Source organism: Pseudorasbora parva, chromosome 3 (assembly GCF_024679245.1).
Source record: "Pseudorasbora parva isolate DD20220531a chromosome 3, ASM2467924v1, whole genome shotgun sequence".
Classification (NCBI taxonomy): Eukaryota; Metazoa; Chordata; class Actinopteri; order Cypriniformes; family Gobionidae; genus Pseudorasbora; species Pseudorasbora parva.
The window spans coordinates 6,560,447-6,587,483 of NC_090174.1; the positions used below are offsets into that span (position 1 = coordinate 6,560,447).

Consider the following 27,037-nt stretch of genomic DNA (forward strand, 5'->3'; position numbering starts at 1 on the left):
CTGTGAAATATTAGAAGAAAAACAGAGATGACTGTACAGATTGTCATGTCTGATTTCTCCCTGGCAACAAATTCGGCTTGTAACGTGTTGGAAATGATTCTTTCATGAGCCTGTTTGTACATGAAGAGCTTTTTAAAAGTTTGATTAAAGCAGTAAGCAGACCCACTTACACTTAAACATCTAAATTAATCATATGTTACAATGCTCTTATTGTGTACATTTTTAAATTGTACTTTTTTTTTTTTTAATACCGGCATGTAATTCCATCTATAATTACACCTTAAGCCCAAAGTACTTTGGCGTTCTGTGACAGTCCGCATGATGCAAAAAAAATTGTCCATGCTAATATTGAAAATATATTGGACACAAGTGAGACCCAGCCATTCAAAGCCATCTGTTCCCTATGGTTAAGGGGTGATCCCAAGCATTAAAAGAATAGTTCATTCACAAATAAAAATGTAATAGTTACAGTATGTCATTCCTAACCCGTATGCTATTATTGTTGTGTAGAATACGGCAAAAGACTTTTTGAAGAATCTTCCATACTGCGAGAGAGACAGAAACACATTGTGTCATAAAAGTTGGCTTGGTGCTTAATTCAAATCTTCTGAAGACATGCCTACATTGATAAATGTGTATGATAGAGCCTTATAGATATATGAAATAGATATATTATAGATATATATTTTCACAAATTTCACACATATTCATTTTTTTTTCAATTTTTTATTTTTCATATTTATGTATTAACTCAATATAAATTTAATAAAGGTTTAACAAAATTACATGTTTAGGGTATGTTTTTCCTCCTCAAAAATGTTTAACCAAATTCTGTTTTAGGTTTTCTGGATTCCATTTGAACGGTTTAATTACATTTGAATAATCAAAAAGTATGTCTAATTATAGAATTCATTAAAAAAAATCATTTCTATTTTTAATTTTCTGCCTAATCAAATGAAGGCAAAAAACATTCATTTTAATGTATCTTTTAATGATATGAAATGAAAAATATATTTACTCTTAGAGTTTTACTGTTAAAATTAAAACATGAAAAATTGCGATTAATCCTTAAATTTTTTAGTTTGAATAAAAATTAGGACTGTCAAAATTAACGCGTTAATAACGCGTTAACGCAAATTAATTTTAATGGCAGTAATTTTATTAACACAGTGCGCATTTTCTGTTTGATCCGTGGCCCGTAGTTGGAGAAATTGAGATCAGCCATAGACGTAAAGGATGCAGCAGCAAACATTAATAGGGAAAGAAAAGGGTTAACAATAACATTACTCTGAAACAAATATGCAGTTAGCTACCATATTTTCTGTTTAACTTTTATTAGAAACCAGTTTGATAGAAAAGTGCGTTTTTACATTGAGCACATTGCAGTCCGAGCGATGCACTGAAGCTCACCCTCGCTCATGTCTGAGGTAAATCATTAACACCATCACCATTTACAGTACATGTGTTTTGTTGAACTAAATACATTACAATCGGCTAAAACAAATATGCAGGTTACTTTTCTGAAAAGATCGCTCCCGAGTCCGTTTTTCTCACTGTTCTCGTGAATCGCAGCACAGTTTGGCGCACACGGGGCCGCACTATATTCCATCTCTTAAAGGGGCCACACTATATTCCAGCTCTTAAAGGGGCCACACTATATTCCAGCTCTTAAAGGGGCCGCACTATATTTTAGCTCTTAAAGGGGCCACACTATAGCTGTGTCTCATTTCGTTAAATTTCGAAGGCTGCGTCCTCCGGAGGACACGTCCTGTGTAGGATGCAGTATACGGCGTGTCCTCAATCAGAATTAAACGAGACGTCCTTTGTTGGACACACAGGCAGGAAGTATCACATTGCTATGCCAACACGTTCAGCCTCGTTGCTAGGGTTGGGCATCGAGAACCGGTTCCAACTTGGAACCGTTTAAAAAATAACGATTCCATTGGAATCGTTTAGAAAATTTGTTTTCGGTTCCGATCATCGTGTGGATTTATTTCACTTGTAAAAAGCCTGGTCGGCACAGTGCAACTAGTGTTGTCAAAAATATCGATACTGAAATATCTGAAAAGATAAGATAGCTCAGTTTCTACAGTATCGATCCCAGCTGCTCTCCTCTCCTCTCCTTAGCGTGTTAGTGTTAGTGTGTGTGATCGGTCTGAATTTCGCGCGGGATTGAACATAATTCTACGAATCCCTCAGATTTCAGGCTCACATCTGAAGCGCACACGCACACATACCGTAATAAAGCCCCCTCTGACATACAAGTGCAAATATTTGCTTCTTTTTCCAGCTTATTATTGGTCAAATACAATCAACCAAATTCTCAGTGCACATTTTGAAGAGTATTAATGTAAACACAGTCATAAACAATTCAGGAAGAAATGAAGGATGAGCAACAGGAACAGTGTTCAGGATCCATGCGTGCGGCAGCTCTTAAAGGGACAGCAGTCATTTGTTATTCAAAGTCAAACTACAAAAAGACAAACGATCACACTGCTCTTGACTGATCAACGTGTGTAACTTTAATGGTTTTATGTGAAACTATTTATTTTTTTTTGCAAAAAACATTATCCAATGTTATTTTAAATTTAATTAGCCACTTTGCGTTTTTTAATTCAGTTTCTTACCTGAATGTTAGACCTACCTGAAAAAATAAAGCAGTCTATTTCATTTATATATTTTATTCTATTTTATTTATTTGTGCTATTTTTTGTAATATGTCATCATATAAAAAATATCTAATTGACAGTATATGCAGAGTTTTCCCCCCGTGTTATTGAAAATTGCATTGAATATCGATGTGACATGTTTTGACTCCACCCCTCAAAGAATCGGAATCGAGAATCGAAAAGAACCGGAATCGAAAGTAAGAATCGGAATCGGAATCAGAATCGTTCAAATTTCTGATCGTTCAAATCAAAACGATGCCCAACCCTACTCGTTGCGCTCTCACGCCAGTTTATATGAATGAAAATTATTTATAACTTGAAAATTACTATGAAATGTTTCTTGTCTTGACATCAATGTACTGTTCTAAACGTTTAAAAAGCACTAAAGCGCTGTAATCCTGTTAACCACAACTATCTGTTTGAGGTAATACAGCTTAAAAATAAAAACAAGCTTGAACGTACATTTTAAACACCACACCTACGCTCGCATGTATATCTGGCAGTGGTGCCATTTTTTCATATAATATAAAAAAAAATTTATGACGGTTGTTAACGGCGATGCAAAGAATTATGGGTTATCTCCAGCCGCGAAGGTTACACCTCATGCACACTCCGAAATCCTCTGAAAGAAGGACGCATTCGAAGGCCGCATTTGAAGTGTCCTACTCACTTTTTTGAAATGAGACGGCCTTATGACGTATGCACCTTTCAAATGCGACCTCCGGAGGACGCTGCCTTCTGAAATGAGACACAGCTTATATTCCAGCTCTTAAAGGGGCTACACTATATTACAGCTCTTAAAGGGGCCGCACTATATTCCAGCTCTTAAAGGGGCCGCACTATATTCCAGCTCTTAAAGGGGCCCCACTATATTCCAGCTCTTAAAGGGGCTGCACTATATTCCAGCTCTTAAAGGGGCTGCACTATATTCCAGCTCTTAAAGGGGCCGCACTATATTCCAGCTCTTAAAGGGGCTGCACTATATTCCAGCTCTTAAAGGGGCCGCACTATATTCCAGCTCTTAAAGGGGCCACACTATATTCCAGCTCTTAAAGGGGCTGCACTATATTCCAGCTCTTAAAGGGGCTGCACTATATTCCAGCTCTTAAAGGGACCACACTATATTCCAACTCTTAAAGGGGCCACACTATATTCCAGCACTTAAAGGGGCCGCACTATATTCCAGCTCTTAAAGGGGCCGCACTATATTCCAGCTCTTAAAGGGGCCACACTATATTCCAGCTCTTAAAGGGGCCACACTATATTCCAGCTCTTAAAGGGGCCACACTATATTCCAGCTCTTAAAGGGGCCGCACTATAATTCCTATGCATGGATTATGGACCTACTCCAGGTGTGGTGTGGCACTGGTGCGCTCACAGGTCCGCATAACAGCTTTCACATTACCAATTTTTCATACAAATTGTGCCCTGTTCTGAATTAAACTGCCAGTGTAAAAAATCTTTTTATTTATATTCTCAAAATGAGGAAATCACTACTTATTCTGTATTTGTAGGCTTAGTTTTAAGAAACATGAACTAGTTCTTTGAAAAACATCTGTGACCTTTGATACATGTCTAGTCTTCATGCTGTAAGTATGGTTTCACTAATAATAAACGTACATTTGCATAAAGCATGCATATATGTTGATTAGAGTATTAAAAATCAAAAAACATATTAATTTAAGGTACATTTAGAATTGATAAATATGTGCTATTAAATTGCGATTAAAGGGTTACTTCACCGCTTTTTCATATTAAACTGTTGATACATACCTCTCTCGTCTCAGTGCGTGCACTTAATCTCTCTGACCCGCGGTGACGATCTGATACAAAATGCAAAATAAAACGTGGCGCTTGTTTTCTAAGCGGATTAAAAAGGAGAACTATAATGTATGGCGGAATAGCACTTCTAAAAGTACTTCGACTCGGCACAGTAAAAAGTCCCGGCTGAAACATCTTCCCTCACTATTCGTGTAACTGTATTTAAATAGGGGAAACGTGGAGGTGTTTGGTCACTTCTAACTTGATCTCTGTTTGGTACCATAGTGAATGAACTGGGCTTAGTGGGCTAAGCTAAATGCTATCAGATCGTCACCGAGATTAAGTGCATGCACTGAGACGAGAGAGGTGTGTGTCAACTAGTCATAGTTAAAGGAATAACATTTTAATATAAGAAGGCGGTGAAGTATCTCTTTAATCGCGAGTTAACTCGTGACAATATACGATTAATCGTGATTAAATATTTTAATCGATTGACAGCCCTAATAAAAAATATATTATTATTAGTGTTAGTATTATTATATTGGGATGTGTTTAAATTCTACTGTATACATTTCCGTCACAATTAATTCAAGCTTAATCATACATTTATTTTGACCTTTAGTGTGTATAAGATATGGCTTATCTATTGAAAATGCTTGCGAAGTGACTCAGGAGATGAAGTTCATGCATTCATGTCCTCATATAGTGAGGCAGCAGAGGCTGAAAACTGTGTGTGTGTGTGTGTGTGTGTGTGTGTGTGTGTGTGTGTGTGTGTGTGTGTGTGTGTGTGTGGTAAAGGACACAGTGCTCCATTCATTCTCAAAGAGACATACACAGAACATGCAGGATTCATATTTCCATTCATATTCAAATTCCATGATATTTCGTTTGATAAATTCTGTTTTTATGACTGGATTCCGCGATTCCATCTGTGTTTTCTTCATTGTGGAGATCATAGGGCCCTGTTTGTATGAGGAACAGGCCACCTCTGCTAAAACTGCAGTCACAACTTTTAAACTGTCATGGAAAAGAGCTTCATGAAGGTACAATAATAAGCTCTCTTTAATGAGAAAGCTTTCTCCCCATAATACCACCTGCAATGACTAGCAAATTAGTAAGTAAAAAATTAATTCCTTTAATTGTTTAAAAAAACACAATCCTTTTAGATATGTAAAAAATGCTCAGTGCGTGAGATGAAAAAAAAAACTGCTAGACATGATGGCAGTGACTAAAGCCATCTGTACATAAACACTGACCATATCTGTTCAGAAAGAAACACTCACGTACTGCTTGCTGTAATATGAACAGTTTTTTTCTTTCTTTTTATTAAATAGTTAATAGTGATATGAACTTAAAAGTCATTGTAAGCCACAGTGCTTGTCATATGACCTCATTATATGTGCATGTTCAATTTAGTGATTTAGCATTTTGTGTAAAACTATGCAGGAAAAAAAAGTTTTTATCTTTTTAATAAAAGTGTGCTCTTTTGTGTATTGCACATCAATTAAAAAAAATGTGCAGGTGTGCAATACAAGAATCTTTGCTGTTTATGGTTGCCAAGCAACACGGCAACTTGGAGCATTAATATAAAATTTGATTGATGTGTGGTCACAGGTGTGCTAATATCAGTGTGTGAATTTTGCAACGGCTTTCAAGTGTGGCTCATCCAGAGTCGGATCTTTCTGTTTAATCACATGTTCCACCCTATAAGATGTTTGTGCTTTCAGTGATAAAATGATTGTCTTTCGTCATTCTGATGAATGCTGAGGATATTACAGAAAGAATGAGAGAGAGAGAGAGAGAGAGAGAGAGAGAGAGAGAGAGAGAGAGAGAGAGAGAGAGAGAGAGAGAGAGAGAGAGAGAGAGAGAGAGAGAGAGAGAGAGAGAGAGAGAGAGAGAGAGAGAGAGAGAGAGAGAGAGTTTGTGTGGATAGCGCCACAGCTGCTGTTTTGAATCGATGGATGGTGACTGTGACCTACTGATGCTGGATCCATTCACAGAGCCAGAACATGGGCATGACACAATGGTCTACTCTAGACAAAGACTAAATCAAATCTTAGGCTAACTTCACTCACTGCATGATGAGGAAGGAGAGAGGGGAAGGTAAAGGATCATCAAATCTCCAAGGACTGTGTCTTTTTTAGGGCTTTACATATGAAATGCTGCGAACTGACAGTGTCACACTGCGCCTGTCCTCTTCCTTATTTTAAAAGTAGGTTAGCCCTTTAAAAATAAATAAAAATGTATATTGTATAAGATACATATATAAGAGCAAGGCCTGTAAACTAGTGCTTCAAGTCAATGCTTGATACTTTGGAATTAGCAGTATTTTTGCGGCAACAATAATTAGGACTTAAAGTCGGCATGAAACAGAAGCTGGAATTATCTTTTCTTCCCTGTTGTGACCGTAGACTGTAAAAAATATGGACGTATTGTCCGTGACGTCACCTATAGGATTCCGAAGAGCAGTTTTGAAGCGTAAAGTAGAGACGAGCTGGCCGTTGTCAGCACATCATCGCGTATCACGCCAGGATAACAGAAAATGGGCAAAGAAGCAAGAAGTGGGCGGAGCTGAGGTGACGTGATGTCTAACAGACATGCAGATAAATGGCTATTCACCTGTCAATCAAACAAAAATGAATGATTTCACCGCCGTATAGACCAAAACCACAATTTGTACAGGCTGTAAACATGCTTTTTTTCTGCTGTAAAGTTGGGCATTTTAACATGGAGCTCAATAAGATTCACTTCCATTTTGGCTTCAACAGAAACTGGAGAAGGTTGCTGCTTGGTTGTGGCCAAGTGTGTCACACAAGTCCTGAAAAATGAAGCCAAAGCATTTTGATCAGGTGTCTGGATGCAGTAGCTCATAAACTTCGCCATCTAATCAAAGGGGACATAGACAAACGAAGCGATCAAATTACACTTCAAATATTTTTTTTTTCCAAAGATGGTTTCTTTCATTGTAGTTTTTATCACGCTGATGTTATTTTAAATGTACGGTCTTTAAATAAATTTGGTTTCAGTTATTTTATTTGATGCTATAAAAATAGGGGTGTGACATTGTGATTGACAGCTTCTCTGAGCGAATCAATGGACATTTTCAGGAACTGCATGACGAGATTGGAGCTTAAACTTTAATTTCTACATTTCCATAACTGTTTTAGTTCACAATAATGTTCAGGGGCGTGTGATTGATTAAGCTGCAGCAGTCTATGAGCGGGACCTTGATATTGCGGCTCTACTTCACGCTCACTACTGCGCAGACTCCAGGCTCAATAGGCCAGCGCCATGCGACACTGGAGGCTTCACGTACTACAGTGGAAGAGAGTTGCGTTGTCCATCTGTTTTTAAAGTCCATGATTGTGACGTATATCTAAGTAGTCTTATTAAAAACATCTATGCATTTCGATATGCATAAATTCTGAAACTAAATCTGAAACTGTTCCAATACTCTTTTTTTGCCGTATCGATACACTAAGCTGTGGATTCTTACTCTCTCTTCTCTCCGGTAGAATTGACACACACCCACCTCCTATCATTCACTCACACGATATTTCTTTCCCGCAGGTTTCGTGCTCACACCAAAAGCATGTGCACCCCTGATCTATATAAGTGCCGCTCACATAAAGCCGTCACTCAAACAGCTCACGATTACCAAATTACCTTTTTTTTTTGTGACGTATTGAGCTTATTGATCCATCCTTCAGATGAGACTGAGGTCCTGACTCTCTGTGGTCATTAAAAATCCCAAATTTTGCCAAGTTTGCCCAGTGGCCCCTGTCCATCATTATCCAGATGGTGCTGCACATTGGTGGTGGTTGAGGAGATTCCCCCACTTCCATGTTGAGTACCCAGAAAAGCGCTTTATAAATGCGATGAATTGTAATTAATTATTAAACAATCAAATACATACAAAACTATGTGAAAATGCCCATCTTGGTGAGTATTCGGATAAATATAGTAAGTTTTAGAATGTAAATAGTTAAGAAAGAAAACACATGTTGTGTAACAGTATATTAGATCTGTGCATAAGGACAGATTTACTAAACAGGGCAAATTAGTGTGAGAGTGCAATTCCATAAAAGTGCAGAATGAAGTGGACAGCCGGATCATTTCCATATTGACCCATGCAATCTAATCGTTAATGCCTGGTTAAAGACATGCTTTTTTGGGAGGTAAATAATGACACAAACACCGGTAAATTGATGAGAGCAAACCTTAGTAAATCACCTTGCATGAATTTTTTAAATACTCTCCTCCCATTAATACTGCGTCTGAAAGGGAAACTCCTACAAATGCATACGCAATAAAGTCAGCCGCGAAAATAACCCTGTCCACGCCTTTTCAGTCCGAGGGGCGGGATAAACGGTTGTCTTTCAAACTCTCATTGCACGCAATAGGATAGCGAGCGCTACACCAACCAGAGCAACGAAGGTGAAGCAGAGCTCGTTGATAGATTAAACATTCGCCGTATCCGGTCGGCTAAACTACGAACACATCTTCCCTTTTTAAGAATGACTTCAGTGCCGTTCTTTGTTCTTTTCTCAGAGAAAAGCTTAACTCCAAGTCTTCCAGGGTCGCGGTCAGAGCTGATTCGAAAGACCGCCGCAGTTCGCCAGTTTCTGTGTTTACTAGAAGCACGCAAACGCAACTCGGCCGTCGTCATTATGGCCCCGCCCACCGACTCTATACACGATGTGATTGGGCCGTCCAGATTTTGAGGAACACAACTCAGAATGGTATTGAGAGTTCCTAGACGGCACTTGCGGGCAAATTAAATTTGCTGCCGCGAGGGTGCGTCTAGATTTCTAGGCTACATTTTTCCCTGTGTGCCTATGGTAAATCCTGAAAGTAGATTTTTAACACCAAAAAGGGGGGTTGTATTGGGGCAATTCCATGCAAAGGTCATCTTTACGATGAAAAAAAAAAGTTGGTGACACACAAACAGATTTGTTCTTAAAATGTTTACTTGGATCTATACTTTATTGTATGCAACCATTCTCATTGAATTGTTTAGGTATTTGTTGGTTTATTACACCATAAATAAGGTGTGTACCAATGCAAGAAGAGTTTTTAAAATATCTGTTTTTTAGTGTTATCAAGAAAAGGAAATATATAGACTCAATGTTTCAGCAAAAGTTTATTATTTGGCAATTTCCTGATTAACAAGGGGATGATTAAGCACTGTGTTCAATTAGCATGCTTTAACAGTAAAGTTCTATGAATTTATAAGCCTCTTATTAAATGTGTCGTTGAGTTCCAGGGCCATGTAACATCCATAACGTTTTAGAGGATAAGTTTATGCTACATATACAGTGTTGTTAAAAAAATGTCCAGCATTTCTGTGCAATGTTAACTTATATAAATGTATCATGTGATGAACATTTCATGCTCTTTTATTACTTGTAAACATTTTATTTTTGCGTTATGGATGTGACGTTACATATAAAGAAAATTCTAAAATCAAACTCACACGTGATATAAATGTGTTTTTCTGTCGCTGGCGGCATGGCAGTGATAAACATACTTCTCCTCTGTGTTTCAGTGAATTGTAACATAGCCTTAGGTTATTAGGCTATAAGTACAATCATAAGTAAATGTTAACAAAACAAATGGTCACTCTCTGAATGATGTGATAAATAAATTCGATTAAATTCGATGTATGTGTATATATTATATATATATATATATATATATATATATATATATATATATATATATATATATATATATATATATATATATATATATATATATTAGGGCTGGGTATTGTTAGGAATTTCACAATTCGATTTCGATTCGATATTGATTTATTAGCTTCGATATCGATTGATTAATATGTAAATACACAAGTAATTAAGTACCTGAGTATATTTTTTAATAATGTGTGCAGTATTATCAATGTGTAAGAACAAATTGACCCCAGCATTTTTCCAAGCAGAATAAATTGTACAATATTTTACATGTGTTGAATACAAACCACACCTGTTACAAACAGGTGCTTTATTAACACCTCTAAAGTGCATGTAACTGTAAGTAGTAGAAAGTATTTTTCTTTCTTCCTATACATTCAAGTTATGAAAGAAATTTAAACAGAAGCACAAAATGTGCATATTCATAAAACAAAGTGGATTGATATTATAACATTACAACATTACACAGATTCGAAAGCAATTAACTGTATAGTGAAGTGTCTGTCCACTTAGGCCATTCAAATGTATTGAGAGCGGTGGTTTGTTTTACAACTATTGAGAGTGCAGTGGTCTACATGACTGCGCGCGTTGCCACGATATGAAAGCATGTCGCCAACACGGCCAGTGTTGATTCTGTGGCGCAATAACACTGAACAACTGAGCAGCTGATCCAAAATGAGCCCAAACGTCGGCTTTTAACGTTAATCTTGGAACATACTTTGCAAGAACAAAGAAATTTGTTTGTTTTCTCGAGGTGGTAAGAACAAGAACAAAGTTCGTTCTGGCAGAAGTACATTCATACTTCACGAGAAAAGCAGGTGCCGATCATCTGCGTTTCTCCGCATTAACCACACCCACTTTAAATGTATGACCAATCACGCAATAGTTCTCGGACAACCGCAAGAAAAAAGTTCTGCTCAGGCAATGTGTCGAGAACAAGCTGCGAGAACTCACAAACCAGGGCTGAGAACAACATGACGTCATTTTGTTCTCGCAGCCCTGGGAGCGAGAACTTCTTTCTTTGTTCTTGCGGAGTATGTTGCAGCCTTTAGTGGTGCAGGCTTGAACGGAGTGCAGCTGCTGTTTTGGTAAAGCACGTCTTGTGTACAGCGCTGAATGCTCTCACTAGAGTGTTGCCCACAGCGCCGCCACTGGCCGGTGGGCTGAATCGATTCATAGGATTTGATTAATCGATATTGAATTGAGAAACAAATAATTGCAATGCATTGATGAATCGATATTTTTACCCAGCCCTTATATATTTATATATATATATATATATATATATATATATATATATATATATATATATATATATATATATATATATATATATATAAGTCATTTTATTGTCATGATATTTACATGTTGATTAAGACCCATCTTACCTGAGACAATGAAAGAATGGGCTATCTCAACTAAATCAGGTCAGGCTACTTCATATGAGTCATTGATATAACTAGATTACTATTAAATTAACATTTAGAGTAATTTTATGTGTCAACAAATGTGCCATGATGGTTTGTTCATTGATTTTCCAAACAGATTCTATGTGTATTTCAGACTCGTCACATCCATAACAGGGTTTTGTCACATCCATAACGTTGTTTTTTCTCATGATACACTTCATAAATTTTATATACATTTTATACATTGATATTTTTATTTTCAAATAAGACCCCTTCCTCATGTGGATAGCAATATTTATACATTAGACTTAAAAGTTCACAGACTTTAAAGAAAATCGAACAGTACACTGAAAACACTGTCATTTCCTGTCACATCCATAACGCACAACTATATTCCTTTTTTGGGGGGTCTTAAATATAATTTAGAAAATAATATTTTTGCTGTCAATTCCCCAGATAGGGTGCTCTGAGAATATGCATTGCCAATATAAATATTGTAAGAAATAGATTTTTACTGAGACATTTCAGCTGTCATTATGAGTTCAAATGTCACATCCATAACGCTGGAATTGCCCATTGGCTCAAGCTGTTAGTAAATCTGGCCCGTAATGTGACAAAATGACAAAGAGAAAATCACTCGCTGCTCTTGACTGAATAACTTTTGTAACTTTAATTGTATGCATTCATCTGTATTTCATTTTTACACTGAAAACTATCCAGTGTTATTACATTGGATTACTTTCATTTATGTAGTATTTCATAGCTGAATACTACTGTTAGACCCTCCTGAATTTCTTATTAATTTTATTTTATGTCTTTATTCTATTGTATTTATTTGTGCTATCGTTTTCTATTTGTTTATTCGTTCTTATTTTATTACTGACTGTTTACTTGTATTTATTTATTTATTTATTTGAAAATGTAATTCAAATAAAGTCTTCTTGTTAAATAATTACGAGATAATAACAAATAATATGTATGACGAGATATATAGCAGTTTTCCCAGTGGTTCTGAAAATGGTATCAAATATCAATATTTTTCAAGGTATCATATCGAAGTTGGAAATTCCATTATTGTGACAACGCTGCATCTAAGTTAGACAGCTTCTTGAACAAGACAAGACAGGACTTAATTTTGTTCATGGGAAATAGATTGCTTGGTAGGGGTTTGCTATTGGATCTCATGTGAGTGACAGGTTGCTCCGCCCTCACACCAGTAAACACACCATCAGAGAAGAGGGAGAGGTATTTAAATTAAAGGGGCATGAATTAAAAAATAATGATGTGCACGGATAAATCATTTATGATAAATGCTGCAGTTTCCCATAAAAAAAGAAGAAAAAAAGAGTAACAACATCAGTGAAGAACAAATTTTGGTCTGACTAACTTTGGTGCTATATTCCTGAAGACTTGGAATATAGCACCCAAATGGTTTTGGCCACTTTTGGGATACTTCTATGGTCCTCTTATGATCTTTGAAGTTTCATTTATTAAAGTTGCATGTAAAAGAGTGACCAGTGCAACTCTTGAAAGTCCTCTATTTGTGTATCAAGGTAGAACTGGTTTGGTACGTCATGAGGGTTAGTACATACTTACAGAATTGTAATTTTTTGGATGAAACAAACCTTCAAATCAAATTTACTGTACTGTAACAAGGTGCCTATTGCTCAAATTAAGATGGACACACTACTTGTGTTGCTTTGAGAGACTTTTAGAGTCTGTGTTTGGAATGGAAAACAGTCATGATTTATTTTATTGATGTGCCTCCAACTTAGATATGGACTAGAAGAAGATGCAGAGTTGTAATAAAAAAAGATAAATATGACAGTGTCATGTCAGCCATGTGTGGTCATCTTGTAAATAAGATCATTTCAACTGCATTTGTGCTGCATTTTATCAAGACTACATTACTTCTCAGTTATCTTTTCAGAAATGTTTTGCATTTTAATCCTAATATCTGTAAAATATGTCTTCATATTTCAGAGTACAAACCATCTTTGCATCATGAAAAAGATGTTAAGATCACCCCCCCACACGTCCTTAAATTTTTGTTATGTATTTATTCATTTATTTATTCTCATCTCAACTTATTTGATGTGTATCCTCTTTTCATTTCTGCCATTTCATCCGAATATCAACATTTATAAGATTTATAGTCAGTTGAAACTGTTTTGAGGTTAATTCATCTAATCTGTGGAAAACAGTGATCTAAAACACCGTATTATGTTGAATATCAAAGTCTTTTTGTGTCTATTTATTAATGAGGGATTTGTGGACACATTAATGTGTTTTGTCTCAGAGAATTGGGACAGAAGCAGCCGAGTGACGTGTTGTTACTATTTTTTAATTTAATACTTATTGTAATTCATAAGGGTTATGATTCAATAATTCCATGAGTAAGACTGACATTTCAAACGTCTTTGATATGCTTAAAGACCTATAGGCTAATTGAGGGAAATCATTGTGTTGCTATTATGGGCTATCTTCAGTTAAAATATGGGCAATTAAATATGTATATATTCATATGCCTGTATATAAGTCATAGAATAAATTTACCTCTCAGATGAGTATCTTTTTCTGGGATTCTGCATTGTCTGGCATTGGCTATTCAATTATTCATCTAAATTGTCAAAACACAAATCAAAACAGATGATTTATTATTTTATTTGATAATCTTGCACATGCTAAACCTATTTTGAAATGTTACAATTTAAAAATAAATGCACATTGTTCTTAACGGGGCATTTTCCCCATCGATATTTCTATACAGCATGCATACTTTGGAAGATGTAGAATGTGTATTCAATGCCTATAGAGAAAATGCGCATAATTTTCCGTTTTTGCAGTGTAAACATAATGCATAGTGCAAAAATAGTATGGGTAATGTGAATTCATAACATGCCTAGAGTGGACATTAGGTACCAGCCTTGCATGATCCGAGTTTGAATTAATGTGAAATAAAATAGGGCTGACTTCTTTAGTTTAATTGGTGAAATAAATCAACATACTCACTTTTCTTTACTCCAGAGAGAGAGAGAAAGAGAGAGAGAGAGAGTGTGTGTGTGTGTGTGTGTGTGTGTGTGTGTGTGTGTGTGTGTGTGTGTGTGTGTGTGTGTGTGTGTGTGTGTGTGTGTGTGTGTGTGTGTGTGTGTGTGTGTGTGTGTGTGTGTGTGTGTGTGTGTGTGTGTGTGTGTGTGTGTGTGTGTGTGTGTGTGATCGGCTGTGGTGTGGAAAGGATGGGTGTGGCTGACGGACTGACCATTCTTTCATCTCTTTCTTGCATAATAACACCTGGCCCAGTGAGCATATGATTTCTCCTTCGGATGAGTTTGACCCTGTAATTGGTGGTGAAGTGTGTCCACAAGCCTGTCACAAATGTGTCTGTGTGATAACCCAGAGGGACTGCTTCCTGACTCCATAGCTATGGACAGGAAGTTACAGAGTCACAGCCTTTTCTTCACACTGTAGGTTCACAAAGTACAAAGAGTGGCGGATTGGTGTTTTTCATAAGAAGGCATGGTGGAAAGATCAGTTTTTATGATCTATGTTTGCCTTGTTTTGGGTTTATGCCAGTGCTTTTCTGAGGCGCTAATTTTGCTTTAGGGATGCATTCATTCGGTTTCTTTTTTTTTTTCGACAAATATGATTGGGATTATAAATGCAGCCATGGCCACGTGACATATAGGATATGAGTGCCTTCCCTGTCCTAGTTTTTGTGAGCATGAGAGCATTAATACAGAGATGTCTCTTATTTAAACTTCAATGGGAAAAAAATATAAAGTTACTAATGAGAGAGTCTGGATTTTCATTAACAAAATAAATGGTAATACTTTAATTTACAGCGTCCTTGTTGTATATGTTACATGTAATAACAGTTAATTATGCATAATTACATGCGACTAACCCTCAACCAAATCCTACCCTAACCCTATACTAGTTAATTATTATTACTCAGTACTTAAATATATAATTACACTGTAACAAGGACATTTTACATTTGTAAAATAAAGTGTAAACAATAAATGTAAGTAAATACTAAATACTGTTTATTAGTACTATGTCATTTTACTTAAAGGCATATCATTTTTTTTTTTTTTTTTTTACAAATTGTAAATGCACCAATCATGATTTTTTGATGGCCAATTTCCAAGCTTATTGGCCAATTCTGATTAGTAAATGTATTTGTTGTTTATTTGCTCTATTTGCTGAAGGGTCTGACTTTAAAGTTGTGAAATTATGTTCCATAAGACACGCCTGAACAAAACAAAAACAGCGAACGGACTGAATGGATATGCAAATCCACTTTCCGTCAGTAGATGGCACTTATGTAACTGCTTAGCAATATATATATATATATATATATATATATATATATATATATATATATATATAAACCCCAAAACCAATTCAATATTTTTTTCCCCCTATATTTTGTGCATAGCGAACAGCAAGATTGTTGTGTCCGGTACAGTATTTCCTCTGATCTCTTCTTCTTTTATGTGTCGTAACCATTTAATAAAAGCAATAAAGCCAGTGTTTTACCACACCTAGGACTAGGAGTACCTAACAGCTGATCTAAAATCTCTATAAACCTCATATGGGCTTACTGCTTTACTTTGCCGTAGGCAGAGGGTTTACCAATTACAGGCTAAAGCTTTAAGTTTAGGAGGTGAAAGCCTGTTATGAGACGCTTTTGTTATTTGTTAAGAGTGAGTTCACCCAAAAATTGCATTCTGTTTTCATTTACTCACTTAAAGTTTCATTTACTCACACAAATGAAGATAATCTTAATGAAACTTGAGAGATTTATGTCCCTCCATTGAAAGTCCACACAACCAAAACTTTGATGTTAGTAGACAATGTTAGTTGGTGTTAGTTGAAGTTAACAAAGAGATCGTGAACAAAAGCCATATGAATTGGGCGGTTTAATCTTCTGAGGAGTCTTCTGAAGAGACACAATGGCTTTCTATGACGAGCAGATTTAATTTAGGCTTTTATTTACATTTTAAGATTGATCAATGCACATATACTGTACTGTATAGAGCACAGCAAATATTAGAAATATAGCAAACAAAATTTTATGATGGACAAGTGTGGCAAAAGTGTCTTAAAAAACACTGTGTGTAACCATAGAATGTATTCATTTGACTGCACCAGGCAAGTCAACGAGCCGCCATTTTAGATCGGTCAACACATGTCAACACTTCAGATGCTCACAAAAAAATAAATAAATAAATAACTGTACAGCCTCTGTAATTATATTAGATGCTCCGATCAGGATTTTTGGAGATGATCACATCAAGCAGTATCTGCCGATCCGATACCGATCTATTAGAAGCATTCTTTTTATCATGTAGAATTATATAGGGAATTTTACAGACATATAAATGTATTATCTCACCTAAATCTTTGATCATGCAGTGCATTTTTGTTTTTTAAAAAGGGGTAGGTATAACATTGGTCTAACAATTGTACAGGTAGGTCTAACATTGGTATTGAGGCAAGAAATACTAAAGAAATGTAATGTAATTTAATTTTGGTCTTCCCTGAATGTGTCATTAAGGTTAATCAAACAACAGTAGACAAAGAGAAAGTTTATTTGACTGCTGTCACTTTAAGAGTGAATACACAGATACATGAAGTTAACGTTCACTCGTGAGTCACAACGGGGTTAACATGCACACTCATCAAGGCGGTAATTTAGTAGTACATGCATTTATGTGTATTTGTGTATTTGACCATTTCAGAGCCATTTGTACTCGCAAGCTTTTTGTGAAATGGCCTGTGCGTGCGTGCGTGCGTGCGTGCGTGCGTGTGTGTGTGTGTGTGTGTGTGTGTGTGTGTGTGTGTGTGTGTGTGTGTGTGTGTGTATGCGTGCTCACGGTCTCTTGGAGAGCGTGCGAGTGCTGAGCGGTTTGAACACTGGCAAGACTTAAAAATAAGTGCAATTGATAAACTTTAATGACGATGCGACACTGCCTCGATTGTGCAAATGGCAAACCTGTGTCAACTGTACAGCTCTAATTTTAGTGCAGATGCGATGCGTTGATGTGAAGCCATTTTTAGCATTTTGAGGGAAAGGGAGTGCACGCACACGGTGATTCACTCGCACTGTTTGTGAACTTACGTCTCACAGAAAGTTTTCAAATGAAAATCAAAGTCTTATCATAACTGGTAAAACCTGAAAGCCACAGAAAGAAAACATCTGTATCAGTTTATTACCCGTGTTACCCTTGATTTCCATGGGAACAGCGAAGATGCTTTCATACATCATGTGTTTTATTAGACAGGTGAGAAACTCTTTGGAGATATTCATCACCATTGTTCATCAATCATTGTTATATAGCTCGACACAGTTAGTCTTATTTTTTAAATCTGGTTTCCTTGATTTACCACGAGTACTACGTTTTACCGAGCCTAATATCGATTTGTGCAGTGTGAACAAGTGTCTCATAGTAGTCGCCGAGCAAACGCAGAGAGTAGCATCACGTTCAACACACTCAGATGTTTCTAAACAGTGCTGCGTTACCCCACATACACATGAGCAGGAGAAGCAGAAGCTCTCGTCTGTGGTCGAATAAAAGCTCAGTGAAATCAAGGCATCATCAAGATATGCCTCTGTTTTGAATGAGTGATGAAAATGTACATATTGTGCCTTTAAATACTATGGTGATGCTGTAAATAAGTCCTATCCGTCACAACATTCCCCTCTCTGCCTTCTCTTATAAAATAACCTTTTTATCATAGAAAAAAATACATATCGTACCCAGCAAAAGTACTGGTTAGTGTAAAACATGTTGAAGATTAACATACAGGCTGTCGATTCATTAATTGATAAACTATTTTCTTTAGTGAAGTGAAGCCTCTTCTCCATTGACATCCATTAAAAAACAGCCTCTGGTCTCCTTCCCTGCGTACCACAGCGTTAGCAGCATTAGCCGTTAAGCTTTTTTGGCTAAAGGTTGCAGGCTTGCCTTCCAGTGGCTTTGGTGATACACGCGCTGAAACTGGAAGGCCTCGAGGACCGTAACTAACCGTTATATAAAATTAGCAGTCGTTGATTTTGGGGGGCTTGTTGCTTATTGACTGCTTTTTTTCGTCTTCTTTTTTTGTTGTTGATGAATTTGATGGAAAATGTTTTTTTACTTTGAAAAGTATCATTCTCCCATGTTGCACAGCTTATCTTTAAAAAAAGGCAATAAAATGTTATTATCTCTGCTTTATTTGCAGGGCGACACTGATTCTGCATGAGGTTAGATTGTGGCCGGACCGAAATGAAATGAGTGGCTAACGACTGACCTCTTCCGCTGCACCACCACCACCAGCAACCTGTAGCATCTAACCAGTGCCTCTTCACCAGCCTGATACACAAACGCACCCACATACACACAATTACCTAACAGAACACCATCAGACTGTAAGTGTGCCCAGCTTCAGTTCATTTCTCTCTGCTTGATTAATGCTTAATATCAGACCGTTTTTCAGGGTTGTTTTGCAATGTGATGATGACCTCTAAATATGAACCTTCCTTCCTTCTTTCTGATATTAAAGAATTGCACAATTCCACAACACACAGATCTGTTTGCACCATATACTTAGTGTGTTGAATATACACATATATAGGCATAACTGTATTTGGGTTACAGGAAGCATTATCTCAGAGCTGCAAACTGAATTCTCTATCACTAACATCTGTAGTCATGTATATACACGTCATGCTAAGCTTTCCACACACTCCGCCTGTTTATTACAGTAATGAGAATATAATGAAAATCATCATTGAAAATAATGAAAATTACATAAAATCTCAAAAAATAAAATGGATGCATTACAGTAATGAGAATTTAGGGGTTGGGGATGAGGAACGTGCTTAATTGTCATGAAAATAATGGCATAATACTTACAAATGATTGTGCTCCTAAAATATGCTTAATTTTCTCTATGCAAAATTTAAATCCTTATTTTTTGTTCTATTGAAATGTTTGCTTATCAGTGTTGTTGTGCTCCCTACAGACACACGCACTTGTCTAACTGCCATCAAATTGTCTGCCAGTTCTCTTTCTTGAAAGGATACCCTTGTGAAAAATAAGTACACTTTAGCATACTTTCAAAAAGAGTACTTGTTATGGAAATATTATACTTTGAATACATTTACATGCAAACTGAAGGTAATGCTTTTGGGCATGCAACTGAATGTTAATTGCAGTTAACTGAACATGTATTATTGTTCAAATTTATATAAATGTGATGAGCTTTAGAGTTATTTTTGCCTATTTAAGTAGGATTTAAGTACATCTCTAATGTCATTTCATAATCACGTCTGCTGTCTTTGAAATAATGTATAATGCCGAATGAAGCATTATTATGGTAAACTAAAATATACTTCAATGTCATTTCTGTTGAAACTTTTAAATACATTTGTAATTGCACATGATAAAGTTGCAATTTAGTTTCTAACTTTCTAAAATGTATGAACTGTAAATGTAATTAAAATTATAATCAGGTACTTTATGTGCTTTAATATGTTAAACATAAAAAATAAGTGCACTTCTGGACAACAAAAGATTTTTCAAACATAATTATTTAATTTAATTAAATTTCTTTAAAGTAAAACGTTTAATTTGAAATTAATACAAAGTGCACCTTTAAAAGTATCTTGAGAAACTTAGTCATGAATGTACTCTCTTTAAGTAGTGTCCTTTTTTTAATTAATATATTATCTGCAAGTACAGTTTTTAAATACACTATTAGGATGTGAAGTACACTACAAGTGCACATTCAGTGAAGGTCCTGTCTCACATGGCACACTTCATATGCACTTACAATGTCAGACAATTGTGGACATCCAATGGCCGCCATGTGTGCATGTATTTGACTAGACCGTAGGGTGTCCCATTTGTCATTTCAGGTTTCAGAAGAGTGCTCGCGGGCGCTCCTTTTGTGGTTTATATGTGTCCTTGATGCACGCTTTTGCCGAGCCTGCTCTGAAGCGAGCTCCACAGCAGACAACTTCTCGACAGTCAAAGCGGCGTTATGTCATGAAAGTGCAGACTCGTAGGAAGACCGCAAGTGTTCAGGGTGCCATTTGGGACAGGGCCACAGTTGAGCGCACTTCTTTTTCACAAGGGATCACGTACGTCCTGTGCTATGAACTACCCAAAACACGACTTTTGCCTCAATAAACTCCTAATTTACTGCGTATTTATAGTTAGTAAGATAAGTTTTTGTAGCATTTACGTTTAGGTATTGGGTAGAATTAAGGGATATAGAATAAGGTCATGCAGAATAAGGCATTATGTACTTTAGAAGTACTACTAATAAACAGACAATATCATAGTAATATGCATGCTAATAAGCAACTAGTTATTAGTTAATAACTGAGCCCTAAAATAAAGTGTTACCAGAACCTCACAGCAATGCACTACAACCAATCAGATCACCTTAGCAACTGCATTGTGTTGCCCATATCCATTTCGGGGTCCAACATAATGTTGCACAAACTTACTGAAAGTGCCGTGTGCTAGTTAATAAATCATGCTGCTGCAAGATCATCATCAGTTCCTTTGTAAAGGAACCCCTTGCATATGGGGATAGATTTGTTGCATTATTTCAAATATAAATTGAGATTCACAGATATATATATATTTTTTTTTTTTTTTTTTTTTTTTTTTTTGATATTCACAGAAATGTATCAAATTCACAAATGAAAAGATTAAGATCCACAGTTTAAAAAATAAAGAAATACAGTAAATAAATAAAATGAGATTTGCAAATAAAAAAATATTTACAAATGCATTTTGTCACAAACACAACTCTTCCTGGCATTCATTTATGAATCCCTCTCTGTGCATTTGTGAACTGCTGCACACACACGTGTGTGAATCGCTTCCTGTGCATTTGTAGATTCCCGCACGTATTTGTGGATTTTGAAACAATTCTAGCATCGCATGCAGACAAATCCAAAAATAAGAGGACTCCACCCACTGTCTACTTAAGCCAATCAGTAAACACTACAGCCACATTGTGCTGACCAATGTTCTATCTACAAACAATTACGATTTGCTTTACAATCAGGTCTTAACCTGAAATAACTTTGCTCATTTATAGGTAGTACAAGGTATATGACTTTTTGTGAATCGGTTTACGTTTATTTGTTAATCTGTGAATAATGCAACAATTCTATCAACATATTTGCAGATCTGTAGATGCGGCATCTAAAGAAACACATGCATATACCAACAGCAACATGTGCACAAAAAATCAAGTCTCACCCTACATTTTTTCTTGTTTTACTCTTATATACATTATGATAAGGAAGAAAAGACTATTGCAACATCAATTTCATGCAGACTTAAGAGAAAAAATTACCTATCATCACACTGCAAATGAAGAAAAATCTGGGCTAATGTAATGGGTTATATAATTATATAAGGATATATTACAATTGTAATCGCATGGAAAATTTTGAAAAAAAAAAGTATTCAATATATATATATAAAAAATAATTTATTATTATTTATTCAACACAACATTTTCAGAGTCTTGCTGCGTACCATGGTTAGCTAGATGTTACCCACACACACATGCACACACACAAACACACACACACACACACACACACACACACACACACACACACACACACACACACACACACACACACACACACACACACACACACACACACACACACACACACACACACACACATAGCCATTGGGTTTTAGAAATTATGATTTTTATACTGTAAATACTGTATAGTCTATCCCCTAACAACACACATACCTATCACAGAAACTTTATGCACTTTCACATTTTCAAAAAATAATAATTTTATTATTTATACGCTGTTTTTCTTATGAGGACCAAAAAATGTCCACAAGGTCAAAGTTTTCTGGTATTTGTCATCATTGTGAGGACATTTTGTCCCCGTAAAGTACTGGAGGGAATACCTGAACCACACACATACACGCGCGCACACACATGCGCGCACACACACACACACACACACACACACACACACACACACACACACACACACACACACACACACATTTTACAAAAGATTTTACAAAAGGCTTAAAGTTTTACAGAAACATGTTGAGACACAAAAGTACATGGTGTTTCTTCTTTGTCTAATATAACACTTTGCCTCGATAACCTTCCAAAAGGATGCCTATTTCTTTGCAGTGTCATCGTTTAACTCTCAAAGGTTGCGTACTTGAAGTATGTTGTTTGCTATGAATCCTAAATGAATGGTCTGTTCTGCTAACCTGTTTTTTCGCATCCTTTTTGACCGCACTTACACTAACATTTAAAAGCTCTTGAAACCATACGGATAGAGAAATTACATTTCAGTGTTTTCTTAGGAATAGTAAACACTTGCTATTTTAAAATTTGCTATTGTAATGAGCTAAGGGAGTATAGACTTGAAGCAAATTTTATTATAAAGAAAGACAATTTACAATTTAATTTGAAGACTGATGGTCTTCATGTGTACTGAGGCAGTACACAAAGGTTGGGCAAATGTTTATATGCTGTCAAAAAGAACTTACATTATATACTTAGCAGATGGAGAAACATGTTGTTCATGTTTGAAATAGGTTAGATGTTTAAAATAGATGTATACATCATGCTACACAATCCTCTTTCCTTATAGAGAATACTTCAGTCGACATCAGTGGAAAACATATGCTACATTGCATATACATTCCCATGTGGTTAAAAATAACTTATCTTCATGTCTCTGACATAACCCTCTCACACATTTTCATGGACTTGACTCATGGACTTTAAACTTCACAAAATACATATTACAACTGATTATGAATACTAATAAACAATTATATTTCTGAATATAGCAAACAATAAAAGACATGGCACCAAAATGACAATGTGTAAAACTGAGAAGTGCTCAGAGAGGAATGCACGTGGAAACGGGTGAGAGAAATTTGAAAGGGAGCAAACAGTGTGTACTTTCAACTTTCGTTGTGCGGGTTTCTGTAAGACGATGTTTTGCAAAGGGAACTAATTTCACTACTGTCCCCAGCCATTACGAGTCATTTTCAAAAGTGTTTAAACTCTTCTGGGCATTTTTAGGAGTTTCAGAGCCGTCTGTTGAAACAGGGCGCAGCTTTCACCCTGTAGAAAGTAGACATTTTGTGTTCTCTCCAAAAGTGTTTGTGTAGACAGTCGTGTGCTTTCAAATGCAGACCAGCATGAACGTGAACTCCAGAGAAGTCTGAAAATAATTCATTGCATGAATAATGATCCCATGGACCCATCATAGCTTGATTGCTTTGATTTATTTATTTTTTGATTTCATGTAACGCAAAAACGAAACTCATGCTGCATGTGCAGACGAGTGCTGGCTAGTTCACACACCGTACACTAGCTCAAGACTGCCCTCTGTCTGTGAAAAGAGAAGCTTTTTTAGGTCAATGTTTTCCAGACACTCCACTTTTCATAAATAATGTCTGCTGTGTGCTAATTTTTGATAGTTTAATGCTGTTTGGTAGGATCAACTTAAATGGCAAGGCAACGCCACCTGTTGTGTTGTGAAGAGCGATATTGATTATTCAGTGTGTTTTTCAGGATTGTTGCTATTAGGCTAAAGCAGGGGGTTTCAAACCTCTCCTGGAAGACAACCGCTACATTTTTTTTGGCTCCCTCCTCTAATACTTCTGATTCAACTCATCCGTTTATAGTAGAGACTGCAAGACCTGAAGTGGATGTGTCGGGACACAAGCCGCGTTTCCACCGCAGGAACATTCTCCAGGATCCAGGGGCTTTGGGGCCCAGGGTCTAAATGATGTTCCGGGGAAAAATGTCCCCCACAGAAAGTACTCGCAAGGTAGTACTTCTTCAAAGTTCAGGACCTTTTGGCGGTGGGACTTGGGCACTGAACATGCTGATTGGTTGAGCTCACACAGCATTTTATTTCAACCACCATTTTTAAAACTCTGTTGCGGTGCGTGCCGTAAAAGAGTGGTTTGCTGTTCGAATCAACAATGTTTTTAAAAATACGATCGATGGACTGACGACGAGGTTCAGGCTTTATTAAGCTTCCGTGCGGAGGATCAAATGTGTTCAAATGGGAAATGTGATTCAGGAGGTAGCCATTTCTATAGGTGTCCGAAACCATAGTGGACGTAATCGAGTGCACTCATTCAATCCCATAATGCACCGCAATAACGAGTGTGCAACCTATGTACACTCATTGGCTAGATAATACCCATAATGCACTGTGAGAGTCACGCTGAATGAATTCCTGTGTCTCGCCAGATGGCTCCCGCAGCTGAATCATCCATTGATCCATTTTCCAAATCACTGGTCCAATGTAGGCACAGCTTTATATCATACAGGTATAAATAGATTATTAAATTGTTTAATTCAGAAAATAAACTATGCAATAGCGGCAGACCTTCCGGCGCAATCAGTGTCCGAATTCACTCACTCAATTTCATTCACTCATTCAATATTAGTGGACTAATATAGGTAATAGTGGCTGAGGGTAGGGTCATAGGGTGCTTCTCAATTCTTAATTGTGCATCCTCGTTTCTTCGCGTCTCAGCTCATAGGATGCAAGGAAAGAAAATGATGGACTAATCGAAGGAAAGCTTGTTTGTATATTGGAATGTGCTTGATCACCCGAGGGATCTGGATCTTATGGAAGCCAGGAACACTTTGATGCTTACATGACTATACTATGGGTAAATTTGAAGGTCATACTGTACGCTATACTGTATATCTTATCTCATCTCATCAATAGTACACAGTACACATTGGAGAAAACATGCATCGGACATTCTGTGTATATATGTTATTTCTTTCCTGATAAATGGGATTACATTTTCTTTTTAATTGACTAGTTGGAAACTTGCCACCATTAAAGAAGCAATCAGAAGGTTTGATAACTAATTGTGTCAAACGAATGGGATGGGTTAAACACTGGGAAAGAACCAGATGCACGCGTATTGGGTAATAGATGATAACAGAAATGGTATAAGAATGAGAGTTTGTAACGCATAGTCAGATGATCAGATGGCGTCTTGGCTTTGTTGTTTTGCCCAGTATTGTCTAATTTTTTGGCATCTAGAACTTTTTGAGAGATTTTTTGCTAAAAGGGAAAAGACTTCATTATCCCACTCATTACTCGTCTCCTCACAGTGCAGTTAGAGAATTGAGATGTCCTTCAAGATGACTAACTTTGGTCTGTTTCCGGGTCAGAGGCTGGAGGAGCGAGGAGCAAGGAAGCTTTATTTTTAGTATTGAGGAGCACCCATACAAAATGTGCAGTGCTGGGGGTCTTCCAGGATAGGTTTGAAAAGACTCGGGCTAAAGGTTAATGTACGTTTATCATTTCATGTGTCGCGTTAAGTCTTATTTATGGTGCCCTGATCTAGATGTATAAATTATAGATTTAGAAATTTGTTGTGGGTATTGTAGAATTACTTTTAAAAATACTTTTTGACTGGTTAGAGGCCTGTTCACACAAAGGATTATAACGATAACGATATAATTCTAAATATAAAACAATAGCAGAGGCCACAGCACAACTATAAAAATAACAACATAGAGAAACAATATAGGTGTAATCTGCTGATGGATGATAATAATATTGACAGCCAATCAGAATCCACTCTGCTTTAAAGAGCTTGAGCATTTATAGCGGCAGACGGAAAAAAACAGCTTGTGCTTAGAATAAACAGAATGATATCATCAGCTGGTGTGGACGCTAATATAGTTATGATTATCATTTTTGTTGTGAATGTGCCTTTGGATTTCAACATTAACATTTTAGGTTACAAATTATATTACGTAAGGGATAGTGTGTATATGCAGTAAATTGGCATTATTTGCTTTCATTTGCCTTAATTAGTTTGTTTAAATGGTTTTGTTGTGTGACATTAATATCCCATGCATGAATTCTATGCATTGTATTATTATTGCTTATGAAACTGTGCATCATTTATGCAAAAAAATGTGAAAAATGTTGTTTAATATAATATATAGCTGGAGTATAGCATGCCACATTGCAGGATGCATGTATTAAGCTATTTTGACACATAGTTAGCCTCTTAAACTCTGTATCCACACAAATATTTGCCATCAGTGTATGAATAAGTAAATGGGTGTATGTGAGGCAAGATGTAAAGCACTTTGAATGGCCATGGGTCTGTTGAAAGCGCTATATAAATGCAGTCCATTTACCAAATAACTTAAGCTTTCATTTCAAAAATTTAAATGTGAGAGCATTGTGGGATGATATTGGAATATTTGGAATGGAATACTAGCTTAATACTTACGGAATACTGAACACTATACACTGAACTGAGTTCTAAAAGGAGTAAGTATTGTTCCACAATAAATGTTATGCTATAATCACATGACCTCACTATATTTGTCCGATGACCTAATTACATTAGCAAGTGGTGTCCAGTTACCTAACCGGGATAATTTTGCATTAAATCCATATGTGTGGATAAAGTATTCCATGCGT

At 36.4% G+C, this 27,037-nt stretch overlaps 1 protein-coding gene across 4 annotated transcripts in view; it reads left to right on the forward strand.

The window, feature by feature from the left end:
- zbtb20 (zinc finger and BTB domain containing 20) overlaps positions 1–27,037 on the forward strand; it is a 93,033-nt gene that overhangs the window by 53,041 nt on the left and 12,955 nt on the right. For all 4 annotated transcript variants that reach the window (XM_067437694.1, XM_067437691.1, XM_067437692.1 and 1 more), the window contains exon 2: positions 18,766–18,952. The gene's annotated coding sequence lies outside the window, so the exon portion shown is untranslated. The remainder of the gene's footprint in view (positions 1–18,765; positions 18,953–27,037) is intronic.